This window comes from Triticum dicoccoides, chromosome 2A, assembly GCF_002162155.2.
Source record: "Triticum dicoccoides isolate Atlit2015 ecotype Zavitan chromosome 2A, WEW_v2.0, whole genome shotgun sequence".
Taxonomy (NCBI): domain Eukaryota; kingdom Viridiplantae; phylum Streptophyta; class Magnoliopsida; order Poales; family Poaceae; genus Triticum; species Triticum dicoccoides.
This window is the reverse complement of record NC_041382.1, coordinates 764,042,095-764,063,218: the sequence shown is the minus strand read 5'-3', so window position 1 is coordinate 764,063,218 and position 21,124 is coordinate 764,042,095.

The window sequence follows — 21,124 nt, the reverse complement described above, 5'->3', positions numbered from 1 at the left end:
TGCATTATTCTTCAAATTATTATGTCCATAAGTCCTCGAAGAATTTCTCTGCTTACTCTTATGCTTATTCTAACCCCTCTTATGTGAAACGAAATGGATTGGCTTCTATGCCATCCTTCTCGTATGGAGCTCGCAGAATGATGAACTCTTTGCCACCCCTTCAGATGTGGGTGGTGAAGAAAAAGAACTAATCTCTTCTGCAGGGTCAGGTCTCTAGACGTACGTAATCGTCTGAAGAATTTGCTGGAGACCTGAGCATGCCTGATATGACGCAAGGTAATCATGAAGAAATGAACTTTCATTTCTCACGTCCTCATATTTATTTATCTGTTCTTTTGCTTGATGAAATTGATATGATGAATTGATGTCATATTCTTCACTGATGAAGTATATGAGATTGTAAGCTGCACTAATTCATCTTCAGGATGATCAACCCAAAGCCACTGAGTGGGTCCTCGATAGTGGATGTACAAATCACATGACTGGTGACAAGAATCTATTGATGGATGCTCCATTATCTCTGTCGCATCTGAAGCATATCATCTTTGCTGACAAAGGAAAAAGTCAGGTATTGTTACTATGTAAGGTTGCGATCACAAAGGATCGACACATGGACAAAGTCATGCTTGTTGAGTCCTTAGGATACAACCTTATGTCTGTCTCAATGCTTTGTGATCTTGATATGGTTGTTGTCTTTGGCAAGTACCGTTGTGTTGTGGTTATGGAAGCTGACAATTCCAAAGTCTTCGAAGGCTTTAGGAGAGGTGACCTATATTGTTGATTTCTCTACAGGACCACAACCAGCCGTGTGCTTACATGCAAAAGCTTTAGAAGGCTGGCTCTGGCATCGACGACTTGGTCATGCAGGCATGAGGAATTTGCACACGCTTGCGAAGAAGAAGCATGTCATTGGCATTAAGAATGTCAAATTCCTCAAGGATCACTTATGTGGAGCCTGTGAAGCTGGAAAGATGACCAAGGCCAAGCATCCAGCGGAGACTATCATGACCACTACTCACCCATTTGAATTGCTTCACATGGATCTCTTCGGTCCTAATCATTATTCTGCTATTTCAAATGAAGCATCTCAATATGGCTTTGTTATTGTTGATGATTACTCTCGTTACACATGGGTACACCTTGTTACTTACAAACATGAAGTGCAGGAAGTCTTCAAACGATTTTCCTCGAGGGCTTCAACCAACTTTGGTGTGAAGATCAAGCACATCAGAAGTGACAATAGCACTGAGTTCAAGAATTCTGGTCTCGATGACTATCTTGATGAACTTGGTATTACTCATGAGTTATCTGATCCCTATACTCCTCAGCAGAACGGCGTCGTGGAGCGCAAGAACAGGACTCTTGCTGAGATGGCTCGCACTATGCTTGATGAATACAAAATGCCTCGTCGTTTCTGGACTGAGGCAATTGATACTGCGTGCCACATCATCAACAGAGTATATCTTCACAAATTCTTCAAGAAGACTGCCTATGAACTCCGCACTGATAAGAAACCCAATTGATGAATTTTCCTATATGATGAGTGAAGAATATCAAATGTCTATGATGGGAGAGTTGAAATTCTTCTTAGGTCTTCAAATTCATCAACAACGCAATGGCATATTCATATCTCAGGAGAAATACCTCAAGGATGTACTGAGGAAATTCGGCATGCAAGATTGCAAAGGCGTCAAAATTCCTATGCCCACAAATGGCCATCTGTGCACTGATGAACATGGTATTGAATTCGATCATAAGGTATACCGCTCCATGATTGGCTCTTTATTGTACTTATGTGCATCTAGGCCAGATATAATGCTTAGTGTTTGCATGTGTGCCCGATTTCAAGCTACACCGAAGGAATCACACCATAAGGCTGTGAAGCATATTCTTCAATATCTAGCTCACACACCAACACTTGGATTATGGTACCCCAAGGGCTCGTCTTTTGATCTCATTGGATATTCTGACTATGCTGGTGATCGTGTGGACCGCAAGTCAACATCTGGTACATGTCATTTCCTCGGACGATTTTTGGTCTGTTGGTCCTCGAAGAAACAGAACTGCGTATCACTATCTACTGCTGAAGCTGAGTATATTGCTGCTGGTTCTTGTTGTGCCCAATTGCTATGGATGAAGCAAACTCTCAAGGACTACGGCGTCAACATGAAGAATGTGCCTCTCTACTGTGACAATGAGAGTGCCATCAAGATTGCTCACAACCCAGTTCAGCACTCGAAGACAAAGCACATTCAGATTCGTCATCATTTTCTTTGTGATCATGTGTTGAAGGGCGACCTTTCTATTGAGCATGTGAAGACTAAACAACAGCTAGCCGATATCTTCACAAAGCCCTTGGATGAGAAGAGATTTAGCAAGTTGCGGTGTGAGCTAAATATTCTAGAATCTTCGAATGTTCTTTGAAAAGGACACTCATCCTAACACTTATGCAAAATTGATGACTTAGATGTGCAACACATGAAGAAACGTTTTTCTTCAATCAACAAAGAATAACACTCTTAGTGTGAAGAAATTAACGAAGAATTTGATTCTCAGAACCCTACGATAATTGTACGTGGTGTCTGAAATCATCATTCTTATACGGTGGGTCACGCCACCACCATAAGTTGAAATTCCTCAATTATTCATATTCTTCAACTTTGCATTGTCTTCACTGCTTCCGTCGTTTTTCTTCATTGACTATACATACATATATATATATAAGTTTATATCATCTACAGCATTCACTTATTGCTAATTCTTCAAGTTGGTTTTTCTGCTAAGTGAATGTGATCGGACCCTTTCCCTCTATGCTATACTCAACCCAATCTGTTCACAAATTCTTCATGTGCATTCTATTTGAAACTCGTTCAAAATCTTCACTGTGTCCTTGTCAGCTGAAGAAATTGCGAACGGAACTTTAAAACCTATCTTATCTAAATTTTCAGCTTTGCCGCTCAAACCGTTCCGCATCCCACATTATACTTATCCACTCACTCACGATCTAACACGATCTCCACCTCTCAGTACGTGGGTGACACATGTCAAGCGAATGAGAAGGGTCAGGGGCACGTTCGTCCAATTTCTTAGGGCGAGCAGTTTTTCACTGTGGCTATAAATACCCCTCCGTCCCTTCCTCACTTCTTTTACTCCGCTCGACCTCTCTCTCCAGCTCGAGCTTCCCAAACCCTAGCGCCGCCGCTACTTCATCGCCGCCGGTGAGGAAGAGCTTCACTGCCTCGACCTCGTCGCCGACGTACTCACGCCGACCGCGAAAATCTTCACTCCGCCGCCGTCGTAGCCATCTTCCTCCGCCAAGTTAGGGCGTGGAAGATCTGCACAGACGAACTTCACATCTCCTCACTCCAGTTCGTCGTGTTCTTCGTCCAGGGTAATTAAAAGTTACTTTTACTTCCCTTGTTGATTCGAATGATTATCTTCAAAATCTTCAAAGGTGTTTTTCTTCATAGCTTCACACACTAAACACCTCACAAGTCATCTATTCTTGATTCGTTTCTCTAAGCATCATTTTTCTTCAAGATTCCTCAATTGTGTGGATCTTCGATCTATACAACTCTGGAACCTAAGACAAAGAATGCTTAGTGAAATTCTTCAAGACTCATCTGATCAAATTCCTCAAACTTTTTCTTTTTAAAAAACCTTCTGAGAACGCATATGACCTCTCCAAATTCCTCGCAACTATACTCTGTTCACAGGTACTCATGTCAGCTGTTGAATCACTAGGTTCTCATCAACTTAACTCATTTGCAGCGTTCCTCGAAGAAAAGTTGCATACTTCTTCAGAGAATCCGATTGTTCAAATTCCTCAACTGAAGAAAATGGCTGATGGTAAGAGGCCACAAAAAGGAGGAAAGAAGCCTGAGGTCATGACTGCCTTTGAAATCCCTGAGGACATATACAAAGATTACTGCACTCCTGATGAGGCCAAGTTTGGAAAAGAGGACAAAAATCAGCGCAAGGTGCGCATACAGAGGATAGAAAGGAGATGGGAAAGAGAATGGAGGGAGTACATGTATGTAACTCCAAAGTACATGAAGAAATTCGCACTCAATCCTCCATGCCCAAGAGCTCCATTGGCACCTGGCCAAATAGCAGATCCCACCAGCCTCAAGCGCGGTGAGGACTATCCTGACGAATGGGCCAAGCACCAAGCCAAGTTGGCTAAGCAAGCCAGAGAAGCAGTGAGGAAATTCAATGAAGACTGTACTGTGTTGCTGCCTCTGCTGAGGCCTCTGCTGTCAAGCCAAAGAAGGCTATGTCAAAGAAGCCCGCGCGCAAGCTAAGTGCTTCAGCAACAATGCCCTCAAGGCCAAGTTCCTTAGCAATGCCCTCACGGCCAGAATCCTCAAAGCCCTCACGGCCAATTCCTCATGCTGCTCCTGTTCCTTCAAAGTCCTCAGCTCCTCCGCCAAAGCCCTCAGCTATTCCGACTAAATCCTCAGCACCTGTGCATCTCGCCTTGTGCCAAAGGACTGCAGACATCTCCATTGCCTCAGGTGTCTCAGCTAGTTCCTCAGCTGCACCAAGTTCCTCAGCTGGCCCCTCACTGCTAAAGACAAAGGCCACTGCTGGACGAGGTCCTTGACCAAGTCCTCAGAAGAAACAAGTCGCTTTCCAAGTGTCGTCTGAAGAAGACGAAGCTGATGATGATGAACTTGCAGAAATCATCAGAGATAGGAAAGTCAGGGCCGCTAGAGCCAAAGGAACAGAGGTGCCACTGCTTTTGGATCCCAAGTTGATCCTCGACTACATTGATGTTTGGCACAAGGACCCCAACACTCCCATGTCGGACTTCAAGCTGACTCCTGGCCATAGTCACATGCTGACCCACTTCATTCAAGAAGAAAAGTGGAAATTTGAGAAGGCCAGGCAGATCAAGAAAGCGCAGTACAAGAAAGAGCGCTATCTGAAGAAAAACATTGTCTCTATGACAACTGAAGAACTTGTCACTATTCAGACTGAGATCAAGAAACTCAGTGATGACTTTGACACATATCACCCTGATTGGCTTGGAGCCAAGGTTCGTTTTGTGAAACTTGCGGATAACTTCACTTCCAATGTTGCAGCCCCAACGCAACAGGAAATTCCTCAGGCTAAAGCATCTGCTCAGCCTACTGAAGAACATGCTAGCACCGCTGATGAAAATCAGGCTGCTGAAGAAAATGTGAGTTCCAGGGCTGATGACTGCATTCCAGCCACTGAAGAAATTACCAGGGCATCCACTAGTGGTGCTCCTGAAGAAAATGAAGAACTCAGGGCAACTTCATCAGTTGTGCCTGAAGAAAATCAACCAGATTCCTCAGCTTCTCCTGCACCAACTTGAACTCCAATCCTTCCATCTGCATCAGATGTGAAGAAGACCAAGGCTGCAGAGCATGCTGCAGTGAAGAAAAGGAAAGCATCAGCTGCTTCAGATTCTTCTCCAAAGAAAATGAAGCCTATGACAAGTTAAATTGCAAATCCCATTGATGCTATTCTCATCTCAACCAGGCCATCAAAGGACCTTATTCCTTTTGATGAAGAATATGTGATCCCCAGCGGATCAGATGAAGAAACTCCTTCTGCTGCTTCGTCAGAGCAGATTGATGAAGAAATTGAAGTGGATGTGATCCCTTCAACACCTGTCATCTCCTCGCCCATGCCTCAGTTCACAGCTGAAGAGGCTGGCGTTGAAGAAATGGAAGATGAAGATGTGGACGTTGGCTGCTCCACACCCATAATCAGTGATGAATTCTGGGACAGTCAATATCCAAACTCTCCAATGTTCACATTGCTGCAGCAAATACCTCAGTCGCCTGCACCAACTGTTCAAATGGGCTCTGAAGAAACTCATCCCACTGCATCTGTCCATGAGGAAATTCCAGCCACTAGCGCTGAAGAAACTGCTGCTGCTGAACAACCAACGACGCAGACTGCCACTGAGGAGGAACCAGAAATTCCTCAGCCTGAAGAACCTGCGATTGAGATTTCTGAGGTCGTGATGCAACTCACTGACACTCCTCTGCCGAAGCCAAAGGATCCATTCTCACGCAACCAAAAGTTCAAGGCTGATGATTTCTTCGGCGAGCACGTATTCTTCGAAGATTACAACCCATATAACTCTGCTCGCATTAGGAAGAGGCGTTTCTGGACTGCTAGTCAAGCCAATTTCTATTCCTCGGTGATGTTCAATAAGGAGAAAATCTTCTACCATGAGCATATTCCTCACGTGGATATGGAATCTCTGTCGTGCTTCGCACCAGTCCTCAGTGTTCTTCACGACGCTGGACTGCTAAACTTTTGCTCTGACATCTGCGATTGGAATGAAGAACTGATTCTTCAATTCTATGCAACGCTGCACATCACCGGAGATGCTGAAGATGTGAATTCATGGGTACTGGAATGGATGTCTGAAAACACTCACTACACTGCACCAGCCTCTGAATTGCTTCGTGCTCTACCACTCAGTCCTCCCCTTGAAGAAGCTCGTTGCATCTACAGTGAACCTAAGCTCACACATCATTACATGCAGGTGCTGATGAAACCTTTGAAGCCAGGTCAAGCACTAAGAACCAAATTCCTCGTGAAGGAATTGATGTACGTGCCCAGAACTGTCTATCGTATTCTTATGAGGACAATCAGTCCTATCAAAGGCCACGACTCATCTAATGAGGAAATTGTTGGCATCATGAAGAATCTGGTATTCAACATCGTTCATGGCATTCCTGTCAATTATCATGATTTCTTCATGGGGACTATGGCAAATGTTGCACTGTCTCCGTTTAAGCTGAAGCCTTATGCATCTTGGATTATGAGATTCCTCAGGACAAGGTCTTCACTCAACTACAAAGCTGATTTCCAGAATCACCTCAGCTACTTGCCCCCAATTGAAGTCCTCAAGCAGACATATTCCTTAGTTGATGGAAAGGGCAAGGCACCAGCTGTCATAGATGAAGGCATTCGTCCATTGGATGGTCAGTTTCGCAAAGCTGCATCTTATTCCACCAATGATGACTCTGCCACACATGACTCTGCCAATGCACCCAAGTCCACTCCTCAAGCCATTGCTCCGCGCGTGATGACTGACCGAGAACTTCTGCTTAGTATTCACCAGAAGGTGGATCGAAATCACAAATGGGTTAAGCATCAGTTTGGTTCTCTTCTTCACAACATGACTGCTACACACAATGCAGTGAAGAAAAACCACTACTACCTCCATCAAGTCTTCGGTCGCACCTGGGCAATCCTGTCACATCTATATGGTGAATAAGATCTGAAGAACATGGGTCTCAAAGAAGATTTTGACTGGTCTGCACCTCCACCGAAGAAGTTCAAGAAGTTCAAGGTTCCTTCTCTGGTGGCCAGCTCATATTCTTTATCGCGCGACACCGATGAACATGAAGACTTGGACGACACTGCGGCAGGCCCTACTACAACAAACGACCCCAACAACGCTGGCACTCCTTCATCAACTTGAATTTCTTTAGGGGCGCTAGTCCTCATATTCAATCCTTTTGGTCATTTGATGACAAAGGGGGAGAATTTTGAGTTAGTCTTCAAGCGGGTCTTTCTATATGGGCATTTTTTTCAAAGTTACAACTCTCGTTCTTCTGAGACTTTTATTGGATCGAGTTGTAAACTTAAACCCGATGGTGCTCTGATACTCTTGATGCGTTTTTCTGCATGCTTATTCCTCGTTAAATATTATTGCACGCATGCTGAACTACATCAGTCACCATATTTCATCATGCATTTCAAATTCTTCATTGTTATATGTCAAATGCGTGTATGAATTACAATATATAGGGGGAGATCTCCATGATTCAAATCTTCAAGTATGCATTGCTTCAAAAGCAAATTCCTCACTATGCACATCTTCGGGGGGAGTTCTTCTATATCTTACAATCAAATTCCTCAACATTGGTATTTACACTTCATATGTTTATTCTCGTTGAAAACTTAACCTATATTGTCATCAATCACCAAAAAGGGGGAGATTGTAAGTGCATCTAGTGCCCCTTAGTGATTTTGGTGGATTGAAGACTTATAGCTTAAGAGACTAATGCGTTTGTGAGTGTACACAGGTCTATAAGTCAATGAGGAGTTTGATATTTACAGAGAAATTCAACCCCTAAAAATGAAGTTCTTCGACTGAAGACTTTGAATTTCTGAAGACTTCGAAAGTGAAGAAATTGGTGTGACCTTGAAGACTTGGTATTCATTCGAGGAACATGAAGCGTGAAGACTTTTGTTTTCGTAGTTTCATTTTCTCTTTCTTGAGTCATAGGAAACACCGTACTGTTAAAGGGGATTGAGGAAATACTAAGGAAAATTTTCCATGCGATGCTCAACTCAAAATCCTACACCTACCAATCCCTTCGAGTGAAGCCATTGGAAATCTCATATAGTTCAGTCAAATTCTTCAGTGACAGAGACAAAGTTCTTCTGGTCTCTGAGGAATTTGTCCTGACTGAGGAGTTAGGAATTCGCCAGTGCGGATTGCCTACACAGTGAGGAACATGATAGCCCTGAGGATTTTGCTACTCAAAATTCCGACCGTTGCTGTGCTATGCGCCAGCTGTCCCAAAATATCTATCCACCTAACGGTCATATCATTGAAGGAAATTCATGTCTTATCATGTCGGGCTGCTCCCTGGGCTATAAATAGCCGCCCCCTACAACCACTAGCTGGTTGGCTGCTCCGAGAGAAACTGACACTTGTCATTTGAGAGCAACCCATCCTCCGAGGACTTTGAGCGAAAATCATCAAGTGAGGAAAAACCCAAAACCCAGAACCCAAACACCTACAAACCCCAAGTGATTAAGCATCACTGAAGAGATTGATCCTGCGTGGATCCGACGCTTGTTACCTTTGAAGACTGTGCTTCTTCCAGATGGTTAGGCGTCATGGTCTAGAGCATCCAAGAGGAATTGTGGATCACCGAGTGACCAAGTTTGTGAAGGTTTGGAAGTCACCTGAAGACTTACCACGAGTGATTGGACGAGGTCTGTGTGACCTTAGTTCAAGGAGAATATGGTGAGGACAGGGTGTCCTGAGCTGCGTGTTCAGGACTGGGTGTCCGGGATTGTGTGTCCTCGAGTTTAAATACTCAGCCGCTCCAACTAGATGTACGACTGAGACAGCAGTTGGAACTAGTCTACCAAATCATTGTCTTCACCAAGCTTACTGGTTCTATTCCCTCAACTCTTTCATTTCCTCTTAACTGTGTTGTGTGTTTGTTCATATCTGTGTTTGAAGACTTTGACTGAAGACTTTCTCAATTTCCTCAGTTCAATTTCTTCAGTCTGTTTGTCTTCATCATGTGTTATCCTGTGCTTACGCTTCCTGTACTCTGTGCCTGTCTTCATTTCATCATGATGACTATGATTGTATTCTGTTATGTTTACTTTTGAGTACTTATTCCACTGCTAGTAGTTCTTTGCTAAGGAATTTCCTCACCAACAAATTCCTCAGTGAAGAATTTCATAAAAATCGCCTATTCACCCCCCCTCTAGTCGATATAACGCACTTTCATCATCAATAGATGGTTACGGTTTCCTGACCATGGACATTGGATGTCATTGATAACAGGATCACATCACTGGGAGAATGATGTGATGGACAAGACCCAATCCTAAGCATAGCACAAGATCGTGTAGTTCGTTTGCTAAAGCTTTTCTAATGTCAAGTATCATTTCCTTAGACCATGAGATTGTGCAACTCCCGGATACCGTAGGAATGCTTTGGGTGTCCCAAACGTCACAACGTAACTGGGTGGCTATAAAGGCACACTACGGGTATCTCTGAAAGTGTCTGTTGAGTTGACATGAATCGAGACTGGGATTTGTCACTCCATCTGATGGAGAGGTATATCTGGGCCCACTCGATAAGACATCATCATAATGAGCTCAATGTGATCAAGGAGTTGATCATGAGATGATGTGTTACAGAACGAGTAAAGAGACTTGCTGGTAAAGAGATTGAAAAAGGTATAGGGATACCGATGATCGAATCTCGGGCAAGTATCATACCGGTAGACAAAGGGAATTGTATACGGGATTGATTGAATCCCCGCCATCATGGTTCATCCGATGAGATCATCGTGGAACATGTGGGAGCCAACATGGGTATCCAGATCCCGCTGTTGGTTATTGGCCGGAGAGATGTCTCGGTCATGTCTGCATGATTCCCGAACCCGTAGGGTCTACACACTTAAGGTTCGGTGATGCTAGAGTTGTTATGGGAAATAGTATGCAGTTACCGAATGTTGTTCGGACTCTCGGATGAGATCCCGGACGTCACGAGGAGTTCCGGAATGGTCCGGAGGTGAAGATTTATATATGGGAAGTCATCATACGGTCACCGGAAGTGTTCGGGGGTTTATCGGTATTGTACCGGGACCACCGACGGGGTTCCGGGGGTCCACCTGCCCCGGAGGGCCCTATGGGCTATATGTGGAAGGGAACCAGCCCCTAAGTGGGCTGGGCGCCACCCCCCCTAGGGCCCATGCGCCTAGGGTTGGGGGGAACCCTAAAGGGGCGCCCCCCTTGGCTTGGGGGGCAAGCCCCCTCCCCTTGGCCACCACCACCCCCTCTAGATCTCATCTAGAGGGGTCGGCCCCCTTCCCCCTCCACCCTATCAATGGAGGGGTGGAGGGAGGGAAGCAACACCACATCCAAGGCGCAGCCCTCCCTCTCCCAACACCTCCTCCTCTTTCGTTGAGCTTGGCGAAGCCCTGCTGGAAAACCGCGAGCTCCACCACTACGTCATCGTGCTGCCGGAGCTCTTCCCCAACTTCTCCTTCCCCCTTGCTGGATCAAGAAGAAGGAGACGTCCCCGGGCTGTACGTGTGTTGAACTCGGAGGCGCCATTGTTCGGCGCTTAGATCAGAATCAACCGCGATCTAAATCGCTGCGAGTACGACTCCTTCATCCACGTTCTTGTAACGCTTCATCTTCGCGATCTTCAAGGGTATTAAGATACACTCCCTTCTCTCTCGTTGCTAGTGTGTCCATAGATTGACCTTGGTGATGCGTAGAAATTTTTTAATTTCTACAACGATCCCCAACAGTGGCATCATGAGCTAGGTCTATGCGTAGTTTCTATGCACGAGTAGAACACAAGTTGTTGTGGGCGTCGATTTTGTCAATTTACTTGCCGTTACTAGTCTTATCTTGATTCGACGGCATCGTGGGATGAAGCGGCCTGGACCGACCTTACACGTACGCTTACGTGAGACAGGGTCCACCGACTGACATGCACTAGTTGCATAAGGTGGCTAGCGGGTGTCTGTCTCTCCCACTTTAGTCGGATCGGACTCGATGAAAAGGGTCCTTATGAAGGGTAAATAGAAATTGGCATATCACGTTGTGGTTTTGGCATAGGTAAGAAATGTTCTTGCTAGAAACCTATAGCACCCACGTAAAAAACTTGCAACAACAATTAGAGGATGTCTAACTTGTTCTTGCAGCATATGCCGTGTGATGTGATATGGCCAAAAGGATGTGATGAATGATATATGTGATGTATGAGATTGATCGTGTTCTTGTAATAGGAATCACGACTTGCATGTCGATGAGTATGACAACCGGCAGGAGCCATAGGAGTTGTCTTAATTTATTGTATGACCTGCGTGTCACTGAAAACGCCATGTAATTACTTTACTTTATTGTTAACCGTTAGCCATAGTAGTAGAAGTAATAGTTGGCGAGACAACTTCATGAAGACACGATGATGGAGATCATGGTGTCATGCCGGTGACGGTGATGATCACGGCGTCCCGAAGATGGAGATCAAAAGGAGCAAAATGACATTCGCCATATCATATCACTATTTGATTGCATGTGATGTTAATCATGTTTTTACATCTTATTTGCTTAGAACGACGGTAGCTTAAATAAGATGATCCCTCGCAATAATTTCAAGAAAGTGTTCCCCCTAACTGTGCACCGTTGCTAAGGTTCGTTGTTCCGAAGCACCACGTGATGATCGGGTGTGGTAGGTTCTAACGTTCGCATACAACGGGTGTAAGCCAGATTTACACATGCGATACACTTAGGTTGACTTGATGAGCCTAGCATGTACAGACATGGCCTCGGAACACGGAAGACCGAAAGGTCGAACATGAGTCGTATAGAAGATACGGTCAACATGAAGATGTTCACTGATGATGACTAGTCCGTCTCACGTGATGACCGAACACGACCTAGTTGACTCGGATCATGTATCACTTAGATGACTAGAGGGATGTCTATCTGAGTGGGAGTTCATTAAATAATTTGATTAGATGAACTTAATTATCATGTACTTAGTCTAAAAATCTTTACAATATGTCTTGTAGACCAAATGGCCCACGCTAATGTTGCCCTCAACTTTAATGCGTTCCTAGAGAAAACCAAATTGAAAGACGATGGTAGCAACTACACGGACTTGGTCCGTAACTTGAGGATCATCCTCATAGCTGCCAAGAAAGCATATGTCCTTGAAGCACCGCTAGGTGAAGCACCTGTTTTCCCAGCAACTCAAGACATTATGAACGCCTGGCAGTCGTGTACTGATGATTACTCCCTGGTTCAGTGTGGCATGCTTTACAGCTTAGAGCCGGGGCTCCAAAAGCGTTTTGAGTAGCACGGAGCATATGAGATGTTCCAAGAGCTGAAAATGGTTTTCCAAGCTCATGCCCGGGTCGAGAGATATGAAGTCTCCGACAAGTTCTACAGTTTTAAGATGGAGGAGAATAGTTCTGTCAGCGAGCACATACTCAAAATGTCTGGGTTGCACAACCGCTTGTCTCAGCTAGGAGTTAATCTCCCGGATGACGCGGTCATTGACAGAATCCTTCAGTCGCTCCCACCTAGCTACAAGAGCTTTGTGATAAATTTCAATATGCAGGGGATGGAGAAAACCATTCCTGATGTATATTCAATGCTGAAATCAGCGGAGGTGGAGATCAAAAAGGAACATCAAGTGTTGATGGTCAATAAAACCACTAGTTTCAAGAAAGGCAAGGGTAAGAAGAACTTCAAGAAGGACGGCAAGGGAGTTGCCGCGCCCGGTAAGCCAGTTGCCGGGAAGAAGCCAAAGCATGGACCCAAGCCTGAGACTAAGTGCTTTTATTGCAAGGGAAACGGTCACTGGAAGCGGAACTACCCCAAGTACTTAGCAGATAAGAAGGCCGGCAATACCAAAGGTATATATGATATACATGTTATTGATGTGTACCTTACCAGCACTCGTAGTAGCTCCTGGGTATTTGATACCGGTGCGGTTGATCATATTTGTAACTCAAAACAGGAGCTGCGGAATAAGCGGAGACTGGCAAAGGACGAACTGACGATGCGCGTCGGGAATGGTTCCAAGGTCGATGTGATCGCCGTCGGCACGCTACCTCTACTTTTACCTACGAGATTAGTTTTAAACCTCAATAATTGTTATTTAGTGCCAGCTTTGAGCATGAACATTGTATCTGGATCTCGCTTAATGCGAGATGGCTACTCATTTAAATCTGAGAATAATGGTTGTTCTATTTATATGAGAGACATGTTTTATGGTCATGCCCCGCTGGTCAATGGTTTACTCTTATTTAATCTCGAACGTGATGTTATACATATGCATAGTGTGAATGCCAAAAGATGTAAGGTTGATAATGATAGTCCCACATACTTATGGCACTGCCGCCTTGGTCACATTGGTGTCAAACGCATGAAGAAACTCCATGCAGATGGACTTTTGGAGTCTCTTGATTGTGAATCATTTGACACGTGCGAACCATGCCTCATGGGCAAAATGGCCAAGACTCCATTCTCCGGAACAATGGAGCGAGCAACCAACTTATTAGAAATCATACATACTGATGTGTGCGGTCCAATGAGCTTGAGGCTCGCGGTGGTTATCATTATGTTCTCACCCTCACCGATGACTTAAGTAGATATGGGTATGTCTACTTAATGAAACACAAGTCTGAGACCTTAGAAAAGTTCAAGGAATTTCAGAGTGAGGTTGAGAATCAACGTGACAGGAAAATAAAGTTCTTACAATCAGATCGTGGAGGGGAATATTTGTGTCACGAATTTGGCACGCACTTAAGGAAATGTGGAATTGTTTCACAACTCACGCCGCCTGGAACACCTCAGCGTAATGGTGTGTCCGAACGTCGTAATCGCACTCTATTAGATATGGTGTGATCTATGATGTCTCTTACCGATCTACCGCTATCATTTTGGGGTTATGCTTTAGAGACTGCCACATTCACTTTAAATAGGGCTCCGTTGAAATCCGTTGAGACGACACCGTATGAATTATGGTTTGGGAAGAAACCTAAGCTGTTGTTTCTAAAAGTTTGGGGATGCGATGCTTATGTCACGAAACTTCAACCTGAAAAGCTCGAACCCAAGTCGGAAAAATGCGTCTTCATAGGATACCGTAAGGAAACTATTGGGTATACCTTCTACCTCAGATCCGAAGGCAAGATCTTTGTTGCCAAGAATGGATCCTTTCTAGAGAAAGAGTTTCTCTGGAAAGAAGTAAGTGGGAGGAAAGTAGAACTTGATGAAGTACTGCCTCTTGAACCGGAAAGTAAAACAGCTCAAGAAAATGTTTCTGTGGTGCCTGCACCGACTAGAGAGGAAGTTAATGATGATGATCAAGGAACTTCGGATCAAGTTACTACTGAACTTCGTAGGTCCACAGGGACACGTTCCACACCAGAATGGTATGGCAACCCTGTCCTAGAAATAATGTTGTTAGACAACGATGAACCTTCGAACTATGAAGAAGCGATGGCGGGCCCAGATTCCAACAAATGGCTTGAAGCCATGAAATCCGAGATAGGATCCATGCATGAAAACAAAGTATGGACTTTGACAGACTTGCCCGATGATCGACGAGTCATAGAAAATAAATGGATCTTTAAGAAGAAGACGGACACGAATGGCAATGTGACCATCTATAAAGCTCGGCTTGTCGCTAAGGGTTATCGACAAGTTCAAGGGGTTGACTACAATGAGACCTTCTCACCCGTAGCGAAGCTGAAGTCCATCCGAATCATGTTAGCAATTGCCGCATTCTATGATTACGAGATATGTCAAATGGACGTCAAAACGGCATTCCTTAATGGTTTCCTTAAGGAAGAATTGTATATGATGCAGCCAGAAGGTTTTGTCGATCCTAAGAATGCTCACAAGGTATGCAAGCTCCAGCACTCAATCTATGGGTTGGTGCAAGCATCTCGGAGTTGGAACATTCGCTTTGATGAGATGATCAAAGCGTTTGGGTTTACGCAGATTTATGGAGAAGCCTGTGTTTACAAGAAAGTGAGTGGGAGCTTTGTAGCATTTCTCATAATATATGTGGATGACATACTATTAATGGGAAATGATATAGAACTCTTGGAAAGCATAAAGGCCTACTTGAATAAGTGTTTTTTAATGAAGGACCTTGGAGGAGCTGCTTATATATTAGGCATCAAGATCTATAGAGATAGATCGAGATGCCTCATTGGTCTTTCACAAAGCACGTACCTTGACAAGATATTGAAGAAGTTTAATATGGATCATTCCAAGAAGGGGTTCTTGCATGTATTGCAAGGTGTGAGATTGAGCACGGCTCAATGCCCGACCACGGCAAAAGATAGAGAAAAGATGAGTGTCATCCCCTATACCTCGGCCATAGGGTCTATTATGTATGCCATGCTGTGTACCAGACCTGATGTAAACCTTGCCATAAGTTTGGTAGGAAGGTACCAAAGTAATCTTGGCATGGAACACTGGACAGCGGTCAAGAATATCCTGAAGTACCTGAAAAGGACTAAGGATATGTTTCTCATTTATGGAGGTGACGAAGAGCTCGTCGTAAAGGGTTATGTCGATGCTAGCTTCGACACGGATCTGGATGACTCCAAGTCACAAACCGGATACGTGTATATTTTGAATGGTGGGGCAGTCAGTGTTGGGGAACGTAGTAATTTCAAAAAAATTCCTACGCACACGCAAGATCATTGTGATGCATAGCAACGAGAGGCGAGAGTGTTGTCCACATACCCTCGTAGACCGAAAGCGGAAGCATTATAACAACGCGGTTGATGTAGTCGTGCGTCTTCACGGCCCGACCGATCAAGCACCGAAACTACGGCACCTCCGAGTTCTAGCACACGTTTAGCTCGATGACGATCGCCGGACTCCGATCCAGCAAAGTGTTGGGGAAGAGTTCCGTCAGCACGATGGCGTGGTGACGATCTTGATGTTCTACCATCACAGGGCTTCGCCTAAGCACTGCTACAATATTATCGAGGATTATGGTGGAAGGGGGCACCGCACACGGCTAAGAGATCTCAAGGATCAATTGTTTGTCTAGAGGTGCCCCCCTGCCCCCGTATATAAAGGAGCAAGGGCGAGGGGCGGCCGGCCATGATGAGGCGCGCCAGGGAGGAGTCCTACTCCTACCGGGAGTAGGACTCCCTCCTTTTCCTTGTCCAAGTAGGAGAGGAGGAAGGAAGGGAGAGAGGAAGGAAGGAAAGGGGGGCGCCGCCCCTCCCTCCTTGTCCAATTCGGACTAGAGGGGGAGGGGGCGCGCGGCCTGCCCTGGCCGCCCCTCCTCTTCTCCACTTTAGGCCCATGAGGCCCATTAGCCCCCCGGGGGGTTCCGGTAACCCCCCGGTACTCCGTTTTTATCCGAAACTTCCCCGGAACACTTCCGGTGTCCGAATATAGTCGTCCAATATATCAATCTTTATGTATCGACCATTTTGAGACTCCTCGTTATGTCCGTGATCATATCCGGGACTCCGAACTAACTTCGGTACATCAAAACTAATAAACTCATAATATAACTGTCATCAAAAACTTAAGCGTGCGGACCCTACGGGTTCGAGAATAATGTAGACATGACCAAGACACGTCTCCGGTCAATAACCAATAGCGGAACCTGGATGCTCATATTGACTCCCACATATTCTACGAAGATCTTTTATCGGTCAGACCGCATAACAACATACGTTGTTCCCTTTGTCATCGGTATGTTACTTGCCCGAGATTCGATCGTCGGTATCTCAATACCTAGTTCAATCTCGTTGTCGGCAAGTCTCTTTACTCGTTCCGTAATACATCATCTCGCAACTAACTCATTAGTTGCATTGCTTGCAAGGCTTAGGTGATGTGCATTACCGAGAGGGCCCAGAGATACCTCTCCGACAATTGGAGTGACAAATCCTAATCTCGAAATACGCCAACCCAACATGTACCTTTGGAGACACCTGTAGAGCACCTTTATAATCACCCAGTTACGTTGTGACGTTTGGTAGCACACAAAGTGTTCCTCCGGCAAATGGGAGTTGCATCAGAACTGTGGGTCAGTTGGTTCATCTAGTTGTTCACATATTGCTCATGGACTGTGAAATTTGGAGGAGTCGCCGCTCTCCCATTGGCCACTGTGTGTGTTTTCTCTTGTTCTGATGTGAAGATGTTGAAGCAACTGGTTTAGTGTTGGCTGACCAGAAGGTGGCAGCGGCTTAGGTACAAGAATTTTCAGTAGGTTGTGGATAAATATAGGAATTGATTGTCACATGCTCTTGGACAAGAATTGTTTTTCGCTCATGTAGTTGTGGTCTAATACTATGCAAGATTACTGTTGCATGGCCGGTGAAATATATTTTGTACTACTAGGACTGTTAGCTACTCTAATTAACAGTCTGTTGACAGTTGGTTGGATGAATATTATGGTGCCGAAGAATTGTGATCGATGATGAGATAGACGTAGTACACCATATTACTCCATGGGCAGGATAATACCAGAAAAAGGCAGTACATAGTATGCAATTTTTTTTCTGAACATGTCGATCGCCAACACTCATCATCGTGTAAACTTGTAATGTTGGAAGCAGGCAGACGCACTGGACCCTCTTCCATTAGACTGACGATGATGCAACAGTGCATTCTTTACAGTGCAACCTCTATTCAGGATATGGTTTTAATTTGGTTTGCCATATAATTCAGGGTTCTTTACAAATATTTGTAGGTATTAGGATCCATTGCAAGTATAAGGAGTGTATAAGCTAAAACTAGAATAAGCATATTTTTGCTCCGATGGATCAGCTTCACATTGTTAATATTTATATATTTTCTTCTAGGATTTATACTTTCTCGTTCAAGATAAACCACTAGACAAAATAAAATGTACAAGATGGTTCTGCTTGCCTCTGGTCTGCGTATATCAACACAACCACAAACACATGGTTCTATTTCTTCACCCATTCCATACCATATCATATTGACACTGTGTCTGAATCCTACTACCCATTTCTGTACAATATCAATAGTGTGTTTCGTTTGCCTGACAGGTCAGTGATCATTGATATCTAGTAGGTGCTGATTTGTGAGTCTGCTCTATTTAGTTATCTCATTAATTTTTGTGCTGTAAACTGATAAGTATTTAATCGTGTGTTATTTGGATGCTGCTCATGCTTATTTTGAATTTTGACAAATCTCAGTTCTCTGGATGTTCTTTATAACTATGGCGAATCACATAAAGTTCAGATGTTGGCATATCTAATAAGTTGTATGTTTGAACAATGCCTTTATATATGGGTGTGTGATAGGAGCTTTCTTTCGTTAATGGTTGGCTCAACTTCTCAAGGTCTGAGAATTATGTCTAGGATCTGCACTATGTGTTGCACTGACTGATCGTGTCTGAAACCTGAACCGAAGTGCTTTGTGTCGAAGTCACATAGAGTTCGAGTACTTTGTACTCCCTCCGTTCCTAAATATAAGTTTTTTTTAGAGATTTCAATACAAACTACATAGGATGTATATAGACATATTTTAGAGTGTAGATTCACCCATTTTGCTCCGTATGTAGTCCCTTATTAAAATCCCTAAAAAGACTTATATTTAGGAACGGACGGAGTACATGTTTGTATGCATCTACTCCTTTTGCATCTTATGATAATTAGATGTATGCTTATTGCCTTATTGGTCTGGCATGGTTGCACCTATGCAAAGGAGAACAAGTTCTTTTTGTGCTCACCGACGAGAAATATAGTCTTGGCAAATGACGCAATGGACAACTCGAGTGTCAGTTTACTGAAACTATTGCACTGATGCTAACCTCCTCACTTTTGTTTGTAGTTCGGCCAACATAGAGCTGTGGTACTTGTGTCCATGTGGAGGAAAAGACCTTATCAGGACTATTGACCGTCGCCTTGTAATTCATTTTCTTCAGAAGTGTCTCGGCGTCAGACAACTTGAGAATCATTAGCTACTGTCTTTGTGCTAGCTAAACTTGAACTTTAGCTGTAATGGTGCAGTTCTAAAATTATTTGTGTACTGAAATTTCATTTTTTATGTGCCAGTAATGGGTTTTGTGGTACTATTTCAGAATTATTTGTGTAATTAAATTTGATTTAATTTGTGTAATTCATTGGTTTTGTGTACTATTTCAGAAAAAATAGTTGTAATGCGATTTGTGGTGTTTTTTCAGAATTATTTGTGTAATGGGTTTTGTTGCATTGTGAGGGATTTCTTCCCTGCCATTGATGCCATTTGGCACCAGGTAAAGTGGGGACTTCTCCCCCGTGGTGGGAGGGATCTCACATACCCAGGAAAACTCCCCTCTAGGGGCTTGCTGCCCAGGGTTCTATTTCCCTTGTAACCAAACGAGGCCTAAAGGGGGCGCCCCCCCTTGGCTTGGGGGGCAAGACCCTCCCCTTGGCCGCCGCCCCCCTCTAGATCTCGTCTATAAGGGCCGGCCCCCTTCACCCTTCACCCTATAAATAGAGGGATGGAGGGAGGGCAGCAACACCACATTCAAGGCGCAGCCCTCCCTCTCCCAACACCTCCTCCTCTTCCGTTGAACTTGGCGAAGCCCTGCCGGAGAACTGTGAGCTCCACCACCACGCCATTGTGCTGCCGGAGCTCTTCCCCAACTTCTCCTTCCCCCTTGCTAGATCAAGAAGAAGGAGACATCCCCGGGCTGTACGCGTGTTGAACGCGGAGGCGCCGTTGTTCGGCGCTTAGATCGGAATCAACCGCGATCTGAATTGCTGCGAGTACGACTCCTTCATTTGTGTTCTTGCGAAGCTTCCGTTTCGCGATCTTCAAGGGTATGAAGATACACTCCCTTCTCTCTCGTTGCTAGTCTCTCCATAGATTGATCTTGGTGATGCGTAGAATTTTTTTTATTTCTACAACGATCCCCAACACATGTCATACTTTGATTCGGCGGTATTGTTGGATGAAGTGGCTCAGACCGACATTACGCGTACGCTTACGCGAGACTGGTTCTACCGACGTGCTTCGCACACATGTGGCTAGTGGGTGTCAGTTTCTTCAACTTTAGTGGAATCGAGTGTGACTACGCTCGGTCCCTGTTGAAGGTTAAAACAACACACTTGACGAAAATCGTTGTGGTTTTGATGCGTAGGTAAGAACAGTTCTTGCTAAGCCCGTAGAAGCCACGTAAAACTTGCAACAACAAAGTAGAGGACGTCTAACATGTTTTTGCAAGGCTTGTTGTGATGTGATATGGTCAAGATGTGATGATATATAAATTGTTGTATGAGATTATCATATTTTGTTAAAGTTATCGGTAACTAGTAGGAGCCTTATGGTTGTCTCTTTATTGCATAAGATGCAAGCGCCATATATTTGCTTTACTTTATCGCTATGCGATAGCAATAGTTGCAAAAGCGATAGTTGGCGAGACAACCATGTGACGACACGTTGATAGAGGTCAAGATGATAGAGATCATGGTGTCATGCCGGTGATGATGGAGATCATGACGGTACTTTGGAGATGGAGATCAAATGCACAACATGATGATGGCCATATCATGTCACATATTTTGATTGCATGTGATGTGTATCTTTTATGCATCTTATTTTGCTTAGTACGGCGGTAGCTTTATAAGATGATCTCTTACTATAATTTCAAGGTATAAGTGTTCCCCGAGTATGCACCGTTGCGACAGTTCTTCGTGCTGAGACACCACGTGATGATCGGGTGTGATAAGCTCTGCGTTCACATATAATGGGTGCAAGCCAGTTTTGCACACGCAGAATTCTCGGGTTAAACTTGACGAGCCTAGCATATGCAGATATGGCCTCGGAACACTGAGACCAAAAGGTCGAGCAT